This window comes from Ranitomeya variabilis, chromosome 7 (genome assembly GCF_051348905.1).
Source record: "Ranitomeya variabilis isolate aRanVar5 chromosome 7, aRanVar5.hap1, whole genome shotgun sequence".
Taxonomy (NCBI): Eukaryota; Metazoa; Chordata; class Amphibia; order Anura; family Dendrobatidae; genus Ranitomeya; species Ranitomeya variabilis.
Genome location: NC_135238.1, coordinates 107,672,787 through 107,690,266, shown reverse-complemented (window position 1 = coordinate 107,690,266; position 17,480 = coordinate 107,672,787). Strand labels below are relative to the sequence as shown.

The 17,480-nt window shown below is 44.2% G+C and overlaps 1 protein-coding gene and 1 long non-coding RNA gene across 4 annotated transcripts in view; one reads left to right on the top strand and one right to left on the bottom strand.

The window, feature by feature from the left end:
- The window catches only part of STAT1 (signal transducer and activator of transcription 1), a 2,295,457-nt gene that overhangs the window by 1,204,666 nt on the left and 1,073,311 nt on the right, over positions 1 to 17,480 (bottom strand). The window lies entirely within an intron of this gene.
- LOC143786345 (uncharacterized) lies at positions 4,354 to 9,891 on the top strand. The gene is made up of 3 exons (XR_013218270.1): positions 4,354 to 4,814; positions 7,032 to 7,158; positions 8,219 to 9,891. It is a non-coding gene; the product is annotated as an uncharacterized LOC143786345 (long non-coding RNA).

Below are 17,480 nucleotides of genomic sequence, written 5' to 3'. Positions count from 1 at the left end.
AAGGTCTCTCTGATGCCACTAAGGATGTTATGGTGGGGTTCCCTGTGCCTGCGAGTCTGAATGAGTCCATGACGATGGCTATTCAGATCGATAGGCGTCTGCGGGAGCGCAAACCTGTGCACCATTTGGCGGTGTCTACTGAGAAAACGCCAGAAAATATGCAATGTGATAGAATTCTGTCCAGAAGTGAGCGGCAGAATTTTAGACGAAAAAATGGGTTGTGCTTCTATTGTGGTGATTCAACTCATGTTATATCAGCATGCTTTAAGCGTACTAAGAAGCCTGACAAGTCTGTTTCAATTAGCACTTTACAGTCTAAGTTTATTCTATCTGTGACCCTGATTTGTTCTTTGTCATCTATTACCGCGGACGCCTATGTCGACTCTGGCGCTGCTTTGAGTCTTATGGATTGGTCCTTTGCCAAACGCTGTGGGTATGATTTGGAGCCATTGGAGGCTCCGATACCTCTGAAAGGGATTGACTCCACCCCATTGGCTAGTAATAAACCACAATACTGGACACAAGTGACTATGCGTGTTAATCCGGATCACCAGGAGGTTATTCGCTTTCTGGTGCTGTATAATCTACATGATGTTTTGGTGCTGGGATTGCCATGGCTGCAATCTCATAACCCAGTCCTCGACTGGAGAGCTATGTCTGTGTTAAGCTGGGGATGTAAAGGAACTCATGGGGACGTACCTTTGGTTTCCATTTCATCATCTATTCCCTCTGAGATTCCTGAATTCTTGTCTGACTTTCGTGACGTTTTTGAAGAACCCAAGGTTGGTTCACTACCTCCGCACCGGGAGTGCGATTGTGCCATAGACTTGATCCCGGGTAGTAAATACCCTAAGGGTCGTTTATTTAATCTGTCTGTGCCTGAACACGCTGCTATGCGAGAATATATAAAGGAGTCCTTGGAAAAGGGACATATTCGTCCTTCGTCATCTCCCTTAGGAGCCGTTTTTTTCTTTGTGTCTAAGAAAGACGGCTCTTTGAGGCCGTGTATTGATTATCGACTTTTGAATAAAATCACGGTTAAATATCAATATCCGTTACCACTGCTTACTGATTTGTTTGCTCGTATAAAGGGGGCCAAGTGGTTCTCTAAGATTGATCTCCGTGGGGCGTATAATTTGGTGCGAATCAAGCAGGGGGATGAGTGGAAAACCGCATTTAATACGCCCGAGGGCCATTTTGAGTATTTGGTGATGCCTTTTGGTCTTTCAAATGCCCCTTCAGTCTTCCAGTCCTTTATGCATGACATTTTCCGCGATTATTTGGATAAATTTATGATTGTGTATCTGGATGATATTCTGATTTTTTCAGATGACTGGGACTCTCATGTCCAGCAGGTCAGGAGGGTTTTTCAGGTTTTGCGGTCTAATTCCTTGTGTGTGAAGGGTTCTAAGTGTGTTTTTGGGGTTCAGAAGATTTCCTTCTTGGGATACATTTTTTCCCCCTCATCCATCGAGATGGATCCTGTCAAGGTTCAGGCTATTGGTGATTGGACGCAACCCTCTTCTCTTAAGAGTCTTCAGAAATTTTTGGGCTTTGCTAACTTTTATCGTCGATTTATTGCTGGTTTTTCTGATGTTGTAAAACCATTGACTGATTTGACTAAGAAGGGTGCTGATGTTGCTGATTGGTCCCCTGATGCTGTGGAGGCCTTTCGGGAGCTCAAGCGCCGCTTTTCTTCCGCCCCAGTGTTGCGTCAGCCTGATGTTGCTCTTCCTTTTCAGGTTGAGGTCGACGCTTCTGAAATCGGAGCTGGGGCGGTGTTGTCGCAGAGAAGTTCCGACTGCTCCGTGATGAGACCTTGTGCTTTTTTTTCCCGTAAATTTTTGCCCGCCGAGCGGAATTATGATATTGGGAATCGGGAGCTTTTGGCCATGAAGTGGGCTTTTGAGGAGTGGCGTCACTGGCTTGAGGGGGCCAGACATCAGGTGGTGGTATTGACTGACCACAAAAATTTAATTTACCTTGAGTCTGCCAGGCGCCTGAATCCTAGACAAGCGCGCTGGTCGTTGTTTTTCTCTCGGTTTAATTTTGTGGTGTCTTACCTACCGGGTTCTAAGAATGTTAAGGCGGATGCCCTTTCTAGGAGTTTTGAGCCTGACTCTCCTGGTAATTCTGAGCCCACAGGTATCCTTAAAGATGGAGTGATATTGTCTGCCGTTTCTCCAGACCTGCGGCGGGCCTTGCAGGAGTTTCAGGCGGATAGACCTGATCGTTGCCCACCTGGTAGACTGTTTGTTCCTGATGATTGGACCAGTAGAGTCATCTCTGAGGTTCATTCTTCTGCGTTGGCAGGTCATCCTGGAATCTTTGGCACCAGGGATTTGGTGGCAAGGTCCTTCTGGTGGCCTTCCCTGTCACGAGATGTGCGAGGCTTTGTGCAGTCTTGTGACGTTTGTGCTCGGGCCAAGCCTTGTTGTTCTCGGGCTAGTGGATTGTTGTTACCCTTGCCTATTCCGAAGAGGCCTTGGACGCACATCTCGATGGATTTTATTTCGGATCTGCCTGTTTCTCAGAAGATGTCTGTCATCTGGGTGGTGTGTGACCGTTTCTCTAAGATGGTCCATCTGGTTCCCTTGCCTAAGTTGCCTTCTTCTTCCGAGTTGGTTCCTCTGTTTTTTCAAAATGTTGTTCGTTTGCATGGTATTCCGGAGAATATCGTTTCTGACAGAGGGACCCAATTCGTGTCTAGATTTTGGCGGGCATTCTGTGCTAGGATGGGCATAGATTTGTCTTTTTCGTCTGCTTTCCATCCTCAGACTAATGGCCAGACCGAGCGGACTAATCAGACCTTGGAGACATATTTGAGGTGTTTTGTGTCTGCGGATCAGGATGATTGGGTTGCTTTTTTGCCTTTGGCGGAGTTCGCCCTCAATAATCGGGCCAGCTCTGCCACCTTGGTGTCCCCGTTTTTCTGTAATTCGGGGTTTCATCCTCGATTTTCCTCCGGTCAAGTGGAATCTTCGGATTGTCCTGGAGTGGATGCTGTGGTGGAGAGGTTGCATCAGATTTGGGGGCAGGTGGTGGACAATTTGAAGTTGTCCCAGGAGAAGACTCAGCTTTTTGCCAACCGCCGTCGTCGTGTTGGTCCTCGGCTTTGTGTTGGGGACTTGGTGTGGTTGTCTTCTCGTTTTGTCCCTATGAGGGTTTCTTCTCCTAAGTTTAAGCCTCGGTTCATCGGCCCGTACAAGATATTGGAGATTCTTAACCCTGTGTCCTTCCGTTTGGACCTCCCTGCATCCTTTTCGATTCATAATGTTTTTCATCGGTCATTGTTGCGCAGGTATGAGGTACCAGCTGTGCCTTCCGTTGAGCCTCCTGCTCCGGTGTTGGTTGAGGGTGAGTTGGAGTACGTTGTGGAAAAGATCTTGGACTCTCGTGTTTCCAGACGGAAACTCCAGTATCTGGTCAAATGGAAGGGATACGGTCAGGAGGATAATTCTTGGGTCACTGCCTCTGATGTTCATGCCTCCGATCTTGTCCGTGCCTTTCATAGGGCTCATCCTGATCGCCCTGGTGGTTCTGGTGAGGGTTCGGTGCCCCCTCCTTGAGGGGGGGGGTACTGTTGTGAAATTGGATTCTGGGCTCCCCCGGTGGCCACTTGTGGAATTTAACTTGTGTGCATCATCCCCTCTGTTCACCTGCTCCTATCAGGATGTGGGAGTCGCTATATAACCTTGCTCCTCTGTCAGTTTCATGCCGGTCAACAATGTAATCAGTAGCCTTTCTGTGCATGTTCCTGCTACTAGACAACTCCCAGCTAAGTTGGACTTTTGTCCTTGTGTGTTTTTGCATTTTGTTCCTGTTCACAGCTGCTGTTTCGTTACTGTGTCTGGAAAGCTCTTGTGAGCGGAAATTGCCACTCTGGTGTTATGAGTTAATGCTAGAGTCTTAAAGTAATTTCTGGATGGTGTTTTGATAGGGTTTTCTGCTGACCATGAAAGTGCCCTTTCTGTCTTCATGCTATCTAGTAAGCGGACCTCGATTTTGCTAAACCTATTTTCATACTACGTTTGTCATTTCATCTAAAATCACCGCCAATATATGTGGGGGCCTCTGTCTGCCTTTTGGGAAAATTTCTCTAGAGGTGAGCCAGGACTGTCTTTTCCTCTGCTAGGATTAGGTAGTTCTCCGGCTGGCGCTGGGCATCTAGGGATAAAAAAACGTAGGCATGCTACCCGGCCACTTCTAGTTGTGCGGCAGGTTTAGTTCATGGTCAGTATAGTTTCCATCTTCCAAGAGCTAGTTCTCATATATGCTGGGCTATGTTCTCTCGCCATTGAGAATCATGACACCCTCCCCAAACTTGTGAACAGCACTCATACATGGTTGTGATACAAATGAGACAAGAATGTCTGAATGTATGTGTAGATAGTGATTTCACGTATCTATTGCCATTAACTGAGTAAAACAAGACAAAATGGAAGCGGGAAAGTACCCTCAGAGTGACCTATTTGTATTGTATGAGAAGATGTGGCATAAACAGCTATGTGCGCACGCGCAACAGCATTCTTGTAGTATGAGAAAAATATTCTCAAGGGTGAACAACAAGATAAGTATGGAATTTGTACAATAACAGCTCGTGATCCGTAAAATAATAAGTTATATGAGAAAAATGCCAGTACGCATGACGAAACTGAATCCAGTTTTAAGTGTATAAAAAGGACGGCATTTAGGTGGGGGTAGGGACACTCCAGGAGACTTTATGGACGCATAACTTCTGTGATGATGTGTTATCGAATATTTCCTTCTCATCAGTCGAGTCCCCCGGCAGGGAAGTGATGTTACAATATTTGGTAATTATATAGATGCTTACTTTCTCTATTATATAGATGATGATTATGATCATGTAATGTTAGGCTAGCGCTGTTATAATTCATGTGCCTGTAGTACATATATCACATCATAGCTTAAATTGTTGATTATTAAACTTTATTTCATTATTAATAAAATATAAGTTGTTTTACCGAAATAGAGACCTAGTAGTCTTCTTGCCTAATTAGTATATTAGTGAGCGCTACGTAAGTAAGGGGTTTTCCCCTCCCGGAGTGAAAAATCGGTAAGACATAAATTGGCGTAGTCGGCAGGATTTTATGAAAGCAAGTTTTTTTTTTTGTTAAGAATTTTGTGATAGATAATAGATGGATTTTTGTAAGTTTGATTGTCTAGACAAAGGAAATTGTTAAGTTGCTGGAAGATTATTTCTTTTTGGCGCAAAGCCAATTTTTAGAAATCCTTATAACTTTTTGTCTGAACATAATTTTGAAATTCTGTTTTTATCAAAGTGATATATTTTGATTGATAATTCTTCGTGCAAAAAATTAGCATTTGGCATTTTGCCAAGTTTTTGTTACAATGTTTGAGAAACGAAAGTAAAAGCAGGAGGATGTTGTGGACGTGCCCGGTTGGACCGAGGCACCGTATAATATATTGGCACATGAATTGAGCAGTTCTGGACTAGCGGAACAGTGGTCTAGTAAGCTCAAAGTTAGTGAACCCACTGATGTTGTTAATGTACTCAGGGGGGTCCCCGCAAAGGCGGGTGATGCAGTTAACCCCTCGATGTTGTTAAGTTACTCGAGGGTGTCCCTGCCAAGGCAGGTGATGCAGTGTCTCTATTGGGTGTTGGCCACCGCCTATAGAGCAGTTCACAAGAAGAACTCTTTGTTGTTGGAAAAAAAAAAGCTGAACAGAGGTTGATTGAATCTGAAGGAAGACGGGGTAGTGCTGGAATGCAGGGGGAAAAAAAATTACTAAAAGATAAGTTGGAACAGTATCAGGGTGTAGCAGAAAAAGCTGCTATTAAAGTTGCTTAAAATAAATACTGTAAACGAAAAGGAAAAAAAAAATAAGGACGGAAAATGAAATAATCCGGGAGCAAGCCCGTGATGCAGCTGGTCACCTTCAATTTGGAGATGACGGACAGCCCATTATGGTGGAACGAGGTGTTCCCCATACTTGAACCAGGATCTCAACTGAGGATTATACTCAAAATGAAGTAGATAGCATCTTAACCCAGTTTAAACAAAAACCTGGAGAAACAGAAATTGCATGGTTAGTTAGGATGCATGATTATGAAGGTCCAGGATGAATGTTTTATAGAGAAATAAGATCTCATCTGTAATATCTGTCAATATATTAATTGGTTGTGTATTTGTATAAGTGTGTAATACAGAGCTGGGATAGGCTCTGTGCAGTGTTGTTATTTTGGTCATTTTGAATTGGCAGTACATTATATGAAGCTGCATTTTGTATAAGGCAGTGGTTTTTGTTGTTTGGCCTTGAAGTGCTTTCAAAGTGTCAGTGGACACTGCTGCAGTTTTATTTATATAGAGTTAATGTGTTAATTCCAAAGTGCAAAATAGGCAGGCTGTGTGAGCCTTGTATGTATGTATGTATGTCAATGAGACATTATTCAACTCAGTTTGAGCTGAACTAGATGGAGTGATTGAGATAAGGGATTTTCTTCTTGTAAAAATCAACTGAAAAGTGAAAGGAAAAAAAAAGAGGAAAAAACAATCCCTGAATGAGCATGTATGAATAAGTGATCACATAAGTATCATTACTTATCTAACTGTTGTTGAAGGTCCAAGGACCGGCCCAAGTGGTGAAATTTTTAGGAATTCAATGGAACAAAGGACATAGGAAAATCTTGCCTAAAGCTAGACAGACAATAATCAATTTCCCAGTTCCTAATTGGAAAAACATATAAAAATGGAAGGTCATGGTAAGAGCAGTCAATATGCGGAATTATATGCAATTTTCTTAGCTCTGAGTTTTGAGCAAGGACGTGAATGTCACTTGTATACAGACTCTTGGTCAGTAGCAAATGGACTAGCTACCTGGACGATGGGGTGGAAAAAATATGGATGGCTTATCCATGGAAAAGAAGTTTGGGGGAAAGAGGTGTGGGAGTGTATTGAAGAAATAATGCAAACCACGCCTACCACTGTTTTTTTATGTTGATGCACATGTACCTGCTGATTCACTTGAACGTTTGTTTAATTCTGAAGCAGATAGAGCAGCTGCCATTCGACAAACAACGGCGGAAACCGATAAAGTAAAAGAAACATGGCTTCATGGTACGGCCGTTTGGGCACATCAGAAAAGTGGACACCTGGGAGAAAAAGCCACTTACAGGTGGGCCCAGGAAAGAGGAGTTCCCCTCACCATGGACATAATAAAACAAATTATTGCACAATGTCCTGTTTGTCAACATTCCCAAAGGAGAGATGTGCCACACACAGTAATGGGACACACAGGGAGGGGACAATTACCTGCACAAATTTGGCAAATGGACTTTATAGGGCCACTACCAGGGAGCAGAGGGTGTAAGTATGTCTGTACCGCAGTAGACACATACTCAGGCCTGATGGTAGGTTTCCCATGCAAGGCAGCTACACAATGGAGTACACTGAGAATTTTAGAAATCATAACACAGTTTTATGGGGTCCCACTTCAAGTACAGACAGATAATGGGTCACATTTTACTGGACAACAAGTCAAAGACTATGCTATGGAACACAACATTCCATGACTCCTCTGATGAGGATGTTGACACCCAATCTTACAATACATGAAGCACATGTAGTAGAGACTATTATCTACTGGAAAATACATGAAGAGGCCAGGATCCCTGAAAGGGCAACACCCCTATCAGCCGGACTGGATTTGAGTGCACTAGATGTAACAGTCATTCCTTCAGGTAAGGTGGTTCCAATTTCCACTGGATTGGGTTGTCAAATGCCCAATTGACATTATGGCCAGTTGGCAACTCGTTCTAGTTTTGCTCTAAAAGGGGCCATAGTGGTGGGAGGAATTATTGATGCAGATTATCAAGGAGAGATTAAAGTATTGATGTTAAATTTGGGAAAAGAGCCATTGATCATTGAGAAGAAACAGAAAATGGCTCAGATGTTATTAATACCCGTAAACTTATCTCTTTGGGAAGAAGGTCATGCCCCCACTGAATTAACCGTAAGAGGAGATAAAGGTTTTGGCTCCTCTGAAGTAACTAATGTTGGAGCTAAAATTTGGGTACAAAATGCTCAAGGACCGCCTTCAGAAGCTGAGATAATTGCAGTAGGCAGGGACCGCACCTTGCTGATCATGAGGCCAGGTGTAGAAAAAAATGGGAGTATATCCCACAGGAAAGAATGTTATTTGCGGGAATAAACGTGTTATGTTCTGATTTCTGCAGATTTCCTTCCTAATCGTATGTGGAATCCTTGGAGGTGTATTTTTGGACATCGTTGAAGCATGGACTCCCGGTGTCCAATTAACAAGTGAGCAAGTGCCACCTTTGAGGTCACCTGGTGATTGGAAGGTCTACAATGTCACAAAGGATGGAAGGAAAAACTTTAGTGATATACTGGCTATTGTAAATATAACTTTATCTAACACTAGTTCTGTATGGATGTATGGACCTGTAATTGAAGAACCGGCTCCATACAATTATCCAGGAAGGAAGTATTGGCCAAGTACTGTTTTGACCAACGGAACTGGAACTGTAAAGATAACACATGAAAAACAATATAGCATGTTGGGAAGCTGAAATTACAGAATTAAATTTAACGACTGGACTAATCGAATCTCGAGTATACGCTAATTATACTTCTAGAAGGTTGAATGATACTAGCTTTATATTTTGTTTAAATGGAACAAAATTGATGGTGTGTTTTAATATGACAGATAAAGTATATTCCACTGATTTTAGGAGGTATTATCCAAATTGGAGGGATTATCTTAGAATAATACAGGTAATGTGTAGGTATGTAGTATTGCCATTGATGTTGGGGCTTCCGGGGAATATATTTTTCTGGATGCCAAAATTCAATGGACCTTATGTTGATAACAATAACAAAACTTATGATTTATCTATCTGTAAAGATACTCTGGAAGGCAAAACTTGTAAATTACACTTAGTTTATGCAAAGTTTGCAAAACATCATATAATCACTACTACGATTATAAGTAATAAAATGGTTAAAATGGGTTCAGTTATAGCCAATGCCACTTCCCATTATTGGTATGATATTTTTCTTGGGTACTCGCCATCCGCTAAGAAAATGTTGGACTGGGTAATCCACCCACTCCTAGTGGTCATGATAATAGTTATCATATTGTCAATATGAAACTGTTACATAGCTTACAAAGTGTTCTGTAGGAGACCTAAGGTCCTAATGGTCACCTATGGTAATGGCAAATAGTTACATGATATCAAGGACCGTTTGTGATACAAATGAGACAAGAATGTCTGAATGTATGTGTAGATAGTGATTTCACGTATCTATTGCCATTAACTGAGTAAAACAAGACAAAATGGAAGCGGGAAAGTACCCTCAGAGTGACCTATTTGTATTGTATGAGAAGATGTGGCATAAACAGCTATGTGCACACGCGCAACAGCATTCTTGTAGTATGAGAAAAATATTCTCAAGGGTGAACAACAAGATAAGCATGGAATTTGTACAATAACAGCTCGTGATCCGTAAAATAATAAGTTATATGAGAAAAATGCCAGTACGCATGACGAAACTGAATCCAGTTTTAAGTGTATAAAAAGGACGGCATTTAGGTGGGGGTAGGGACACTCCAGGAGACTTTATGGACGCATAACTTCTGTGATGATGTGTTATCGAATATTTCCTTCTCATCAGTCGAGTCCCCCGGCAGGGAAGTGATGTTACAATATTTGGTAATTATATAGATGCTTACTTTCTCTATCATATAGATGATGATTATGATCATGTAATGTTAGGCTAGCGCTGTTATAATTCATGTGCCTGTAGTACATATATCAAATCATAGCTTAAATTGTTGATTATTAAACTTTATTTCATTATTAATAAAATATAAGTTGTTTTACCGAAATAGAGACCTAGTAGTCTTCTTGCCTAATTAGTATATTAGTGAGCGCTACGTAAGTAAGGGGTTTTCCCCTCCCGGAGTGAAAAATCGGTAAGACAATGGTCAACATGGGAAAGACAAAGGAGCATTCCAAGGCCATCAGAGACAAGATCGTGGAGGGTCACAAGGCTGGCAAGGGGTACAAAACCCTTTCCAAGGAGTTGGGCCTACCTGTCTCCACTGTTGGGAGCATCATCCGGAAGTGGAAGGCTTATGGAACTACTTTAAGCCTTCCACGGCCTGGACAGCCTTTGAAAGTTTCCTCCTGTGCCGAGGCCAGGCTTGTCCGAAGAGTCAAGGCTAACCCAAGGACAACAAGGAAGGAGCTCTGGGAAGATCTCATGGCAGTGGGGACATTGGTTTCAGTCAATACCATAAGTAACGTACTCCACCGCAATGGTCTCCGTTCCAGACGAGCCCGTAAGGTACCTTTACTTTCAAAGCGTCATGTCAAGGCTCATCTACAGTTTGCTCATGATCACTTGGAGGACTCTGAGACTGACTGGTTCAAGGTTCTCTGGTCTGATGAGACCAAGATCGAGATCTTTGGTGCCAACCACACACGTGACGTTTGGAGACTGGATGGCACTGCATACAACCCCAAGAATACCATCCCTACAGTCAAGCATGGTGGTGGCAGCATCATGCTGTGGGGCTGTTTCTCAGCCAAGGGGCCTGGCCATCTGGTCCGCATCCATGGGAAGATGGATAGCACGGCCTACCTGGAGATTTTGGCCAAGAACCTCCGCTCCTCCAGGTGTTGCAGTGGCCTAGTCAGTCTCCTGACCTTAATATATATATATATATATATACATATATATATATATATATATATATATATATATATATATATATATATATATATATACAGTGCCTAAAAGTAGTATTCAACCCCCTGCAGATTTAGCAGGTTTAATAAGATGCAAATAAGTTAGAGCCTTCAAACTTCAAACAAGAGCAGGATTTATTAACAGATGCATAAATCTTACAAACCAAAAAGTTTTGTTGCTCAGTTAAATTTTTATAAATTTTAAACATAAAAGTGTGGGTCAATTATTATTCAACCCCTAGGTTTAATATTTTGTGGAATAACCTTTGTTTGCAATTACAGCTAATAATCGTCTTTTATAAGACCTGATCAGGCCGGCACAGGTCTCTGGAGTTATCTTGGCCCACTCCTCCATGCAGATCTTCTCCAAGTTATCTAGGTTCTTTGGGTGTCTCATGTGGACTTTAATCTTGAGCTCCTTCCACAAGTTTTCAATTGGGTTAAGGTCAGGAGACTGACTAGGCCACTGCAACACCTTGATTTTTTGCCTCTTGAACCAGGCCTTGGTTTTCTTGGCTGTGTGCTTTGGGTCGTTGTCTTGTTGGAAGATGAAATGACGACCCATCTTAAGATCCTTGATGGAGGAGCGGAGGTTCTTGGCCAAAATCTCCAGGTAGGCCGTGTTATCCATCTTCCCATGGATGCGGACCAGATGGCCAGGCCCCTTGGCTGAGAAACAGCCCCACAGCATGATGCTGCCACCACCATGCTTCACTGTAGGGATGGTATTCTTGGGGTCGTATGCAGTGCCATCCAGTCTCCAAACGTCACGTGTGTGGTTGGCACCAAAGATCTCGATCTTGGTCTCATCAGACCAGAGAACCTTGAACCAGTCAGTCTCAGAGTCCTCCAAGTGATCATGAGCAAACTGTAGACGAGCCTTGACATGACACTTTGAAAGTAAAGGTACCTTACGGGCTCGTCTGGAACGGAGACCATTGCGGTGGAGTACGTTACTTATGGTATTGACTGAAACCAATGTCCCCACTGCCATGAGATCTTCCCGGAGCTCCTTCCTTGTTGTCCTTGGGTTAGCCTTGACTCTTCGGACAAGCCTGGCCTCGGCACAGGAGGAAACTTTCAAAGGCTGTCCAGGCCGTGGAAGGCTTAAAGTAGTTCCATAAGCCTTCCACTTCCGGATGATGCTCCCAACAGTGGAGACAGGTAGGCCCAACTCCTTGGAAAGGGTTTTGTACCCCTTGCCAGCCTTGTGACCCTCCACGATCTTGTCTCTGATGGCCTTGGAATGCTCCTTTGTCTTTCCCATGTTGACCATGTATGAGTGCTGTTCACAAGTTTGGGGAGGGTCTTAAATAGGCAGAAAAGGCTGGAAAAAGAGATAATTAATCCAAACATGTGAAGCTCATTGTTCTTTGTGCCTGAACTACTTCTTAATACTTTAGGGGAACCAAACAGAATTCTGGTGGGTTGAGGGGTTGAATAATAAATGACCCTCTGAAACAACTTTTCACAATTTAAAAAAAAAAATAAACAAAGAAATAACATTCTTTTTTGCTGCAGTGCATTTCACACTTCCAGGCTGATCTACAGTCCAAATGTCACAATGCCAAGTTAATTCCAAATGTGTAAACCTGCTAAATCTGCAGGGGGTTGAATACTACTTGTAGGCACTGTATATATATATATATATATATATATATATATATATATATATATATATATATATATATATATATAGTGAGGTAGTGACCCCTGTTACAGTTAGGGGGTGCTGTTTGTGCTCTCCAGAATGCGCACGGAGGCGTAGAGAGGCCATGAGGGCGTATGGCACTCACAGGTGTGGCTGTGATTAGAATGGTGAAGCAGTGACTGATTAAAAAGCCCTGTAGTAGAGGGGGAGGTGTGTCAGTGTTGGTTTGGAGGCAGACAGAGCAGTTGTCTGCAGAGCTCTTTCTGTGTGGAGCAACACAGGGGCAAGAGGAACCAAGGGGACTGACAACCTGCATCCCAGGCTGTCTTGTGTTTGCCAGGCTGCAATCCGGAGGATAGTGTGTGGTGCACGGCGTGAGTAAAGAGACTCGGTAACGGCGTGCGGTTGCTCCAGGGAAACTGGACATAGGGAAGTCTGGCCTGTGTAGGGACTGCAAACTAAAGCCGTTTACTATGTATTTCTAATGGACTGTGTGGAGAAGCAGTGTACTGTGTATTTTCCATTGGTCTGGATGAAGAAGCCGTTTACTGTGTATTGCTAATAGACTGTGTGAAGTAACACAATAAAGGAATGTTTTGTTTGAACTTGCTTGTGTCACTGCCATTTCACTGCATATGGTCCTACCGCTGCATCACATATGGTGGAAAGAATGTGGGCCATGTGAACTAAGGCATACCCCAGAGTGTGCTGCAGATCATTGTGCAAGTCTGCTGGCGAAATGGAGGAACTTTTGGAGCAGGTTGTGCTCAATCAGCAAGGGCTTCAGCAAGAGATGCTGCAGTTTCAGCGGTCGCAAGAGGTTTTGCAGCAGGAGGCGCTGCAGAGGGAGCTAACAGAGCTTGAGCGATATAAAGCGGAGACCCCTAATGTGAGGGGCGAACAGCAGACTTCTAAAGAGACCCGAAGGGTAAGGGGCGATCATTGGGTGTGCCAGTGGTCCTATGTAGAGACTCGGCCTGCCAGGTCTCAAGCAAATGACTTATTGCAATTGGTGGAGGAGTGGCTCCATCCTGAGTTCTGTTCCCCATATGGGATGATGGAGAGAATCGTGATGGACCGGATAGTGAGGGCTCTGCTGGCCGCCATGCAGCACTGGGTCAGGCTGAGAGACCTAGGCACCCTGGAACTGCTGATAGAGTTGATCGAGCTGTATAAACCCACTCAGGATTTTGCACCAGAGCCCGGGTATGAGGCTAGTAACTGTTCGGTGACATCTAAGCCCATGGACTGCGGGAACATGGGTCAGGATTCTGTGTGCCCAGCCAATCTCTATCACCACTACGGGCACAGCCGACAGCGAACCAGCATTGTGCCAGGTATTGGTGAATGGGTGCCGAACAGAGGCTCTCCTGGACACGGGGAGCAAGGTGACTCTGGTCCATCAGTCCCTTGTTGCTGGGGACAACACCAAAGCATCGAAAGTGGAGGTGATGGGTATCCACAGGAAATCCGGGAGTACGCGACCGCGGAGGCTAATTTTTCCACACCGTGTGGGGACATTAAGCATGTGGTGGGAGTCGCAAAGACCGTTCCATATGGGGCTGTGTTGGGGAGAGATATGCCCCTGTTTTGGTCCCTGTGGGAGACCAGGGTCAACCCTCTCACGGAAAAGGTTGTACCAGGTGCAGAACCCAAAGATATTGAGATGGGACGTTGCCTAGCAGGAGATGTGAGTGGATGCTTGCCGGATCTCTCCCGCTGCACGTGTTGCTTGTAAGGCTTAACGGAGGCGCCGCCGAATGCCTAGCACAGCTGGAGGGGAGCCTGTGGTGCCGGTGAGCGTAGTGGGGCTAGCAGTGCTGATATTGTGCCCCAGGATGACACGCAAACGGCAGAAGGAGTCCGGGATGGCAGAAAGTACGGGATCCCAAGATGGCGCCGAAAGCGCTGAGGAGGCCACTGCAAAGGCAAACGCCACATATAGGAAGCGGCTGGAAGTCATCGCTAAGCTGAAAAAGTTTGCGAGGACGGAGGAGGCTGGACGGCTGCTGCAGGGAGCCGGAGGAGAGGAGGCTGGTGAAGTGGAGGATTCAGGAGAGCAGGTGGGAGTGCAGCCCGGGGCACAGGATGATGTGGCAGCACATGGGTGCCCCATAAGACCTACTGTATCACCTAACATAAGGGACACATCACCTCTGTTATGGCAGAGCTGGCCCCCGATCATACTGCTCAGTTGGAGACTGTGTGTGCTGCTGATGCAGCAGAGCCGACCCTTAGCGATATATTCTCTGCAGTGATATTCTGCAACTCTGCACGGATGACCCTAGCCCTCCGGGTAGATGATTTGAGGGGAGAGGTTGCCACCTTCTGTTCTGCCATGCAAAAAATGGAGGAGAGAGTGGAAATGGTGGAGGAACGTGTGGGGGGTGCGGAGGACCAGATTGCTGAACTGTTAAAACGGGAGAAAAAATATGTCCAACGCATTTCGGAGCTGGAATTTAAAACTGATGATCTTGAAAACCGTTCTCACAGGGACAATTTGAGAATTATTGGTGTGCCCAAAAAAGCAAAGGGGAGTAACCCCACTGATTATATTGAGTCATGGCTGAAAACCAAGGTTGGGGGGGACAGTCTTACCAAATTGTTTGCAGTGGAAAGAGCACACAGGGTGCCGTCCAGACTTTTACCTCCTGGTCTGCTCCGAGAACCTTTCTGGCCAAAATTATGAATTATAGAAATAGGGACATTCTGCTGAGGAAAGCCAGGAATATGGAGGATTTAACCATTGATGGTAACCGGATTTCCATTTACCCTGACTATTAATAATAATAATAATAATAATAATAATAATAATAATAATAATAATCTTTATTTATATAGCGCCACCATATTCCACATCGCTTTACAGTTTAACAGTTTCAAACACAACAGTCATAGGTAACAACGTTAACAATACAGTAATAAAGCAAAATAAGACAAAATCTACAACCATGCAGAAGCTCAGGATGAAGTTTGGGAAGGTCAAGAGATGTCTGTGTGGCCTGGGTCTGGTCTATTCTACGCTTCATCCGGCTAAATTAAGGGTGGTGGCCATGGAGAAGGTTCACTTTTTTGAGAATCTTGAGGAGGTGACAAATTGGCTGGATCAGAATGCCAAATGCATTGGAGCAGAGAGGACCCCCTGAAGAGGGCCCTGTGCGGTTATCTGGCAAACACTGAATTCTATTGGAATTGTTTGATTTTATTGATTAATGTGCTATGTTATTAAGAGAAATTGCTGCTTTTTGTGGTGGTGTTCGGCGGCACAATTGTCACATTTATTCTGTTTAAAGTGGGTGAGGGGAGGGATGATTAGGAGATAGGTGAGAGTTAATTGTTTGAGGCTCCGGTTTTGAGTTCACTGCTGGGTTTGTGGTAGAGTGTTCCCTTTTCTCATACAGAGAGGGAGTAGTGAGTATTTACATAAAGTGTTCATAGCATTTGGTGGGTGGGGGTAGTTACAGTGGGTAGGGGAAGTTGGAGGGATTGGGTTAGGTTGGTTGTAATAATGGAAATATGGGGGGTGGTTGGGGATAGGCGGGAAGAGTTCAGGGGGGGGAAGGGAGACCAAAGGATAGGGGCAGTGTAGTTTCGATGTTTTGCAGAATGACGGAAAGAAGAGTTAAAATTTTGAGCTGGAACGTTAGAGGTCTATCTAATGATACAAGGAAAATGGCAATTTTGCAATACATTTTGAAACAGAGACCCTCGATAATATGACTCCAGGAGACCCATTTGGTTAAAGAAAAAGTAGATGTGCTGCGAAGAAGATCGGTGAGGAAGGCGTACCATGCGATGTTCTCGGCCTATGCCAGAGGTGTGTCAATCCTTGTTCACACAAGTGTACCGTTTGAGGAGGTGGAGGTAGTGATAGATAGTGATGGTCAATATGTATTTATGGTGTGTAAAATTTTTAATAGAATGTTGTGTATTGTGTCGGTGTATGTTCCTACACCATACTCGGGGGAAAAAACTGCAAGAAATTTTAGATACATCAGGAAGGTGGGTGGGGGTCCCATTGCTTGTAATAGGAGACGTTAATAATATTATCAACGACCACTGGGATGAGGGAACACATGCTTTGTTGAGGAAGGATGGGAATGAGACAGCGTTTGGTAGTTACTTGAAAGAAGTTTGGTAGTTACTTGAAAGAAGTGGCTTGGAAAGATCTATGGAGAGTGCACAATATTGACACATACTGTTTCTCATGTTAATCAGCGACATATGGTTCTCTATCCTGTATTGATTTGACCCTGGGTAATGAAGGGATGGACAGTTTGGTGTGGGAGGTGGGATATATGACTAGAGTAGTGTCGGATCATAGTCTGCTGGTATTGACATTGCAAATTGAATATCCTGGGAAAAATGTGGGGTTAGGTTGGAAAATTAACCCCTTCTGGTTACAACTCCTAGACATGGAACAGATTGGGGAGGAGATTGGGGAATTTTTTAGAATTAATGAGGGTAGCGCAGCGAAGCATGTGGTTTGGGATACTATGAAGGCATACTTGAGGGGGGATTTTACTTAGAGACGTGTCTAGGCATAAGGCGCAAACTAGCAATTCCGATAAAGAGGTATTGGAGGAATTGAGGGCAGCAGAAGAAGCGCTGAGTAATTTGCGCTCACAAGCTATGCTCAATCGTATGAAGGCTGCTCAGGAAGAGGTAAACAAATTACATTTGCATAAGGCAGAGAGGGTGAAGGCCTTTCAAAGAGAAGCTTTTTATGCAGAAGGTGAGAAGGTGGGACATCTGCTCTCGGTGGTGGCATCTGCGCAGCGAGACTCAGCACATGTATATGATTTAAAATTAGAGAATGGAAGTATGACTAAGCAGGGGGCACAAATTTTGGAGGGATTCAGGGGATTTTACAGCAAATTATACTCTTCACAGGTACGGCAGAGGGAAGGGGAAATGGATAGGTTTTTAGAAGAGGCAAAATTGCCTAAATTGAGCACTGAGGATAGGGACTGGCTAGATGGGCCACTTAAAGTGGATGAATTGAGGGGGGCTTTGGCCTCCATGGCGGGGAGGGAGGGCTCTGGGGGCAGACGACATCCCAACTGAAGTGTA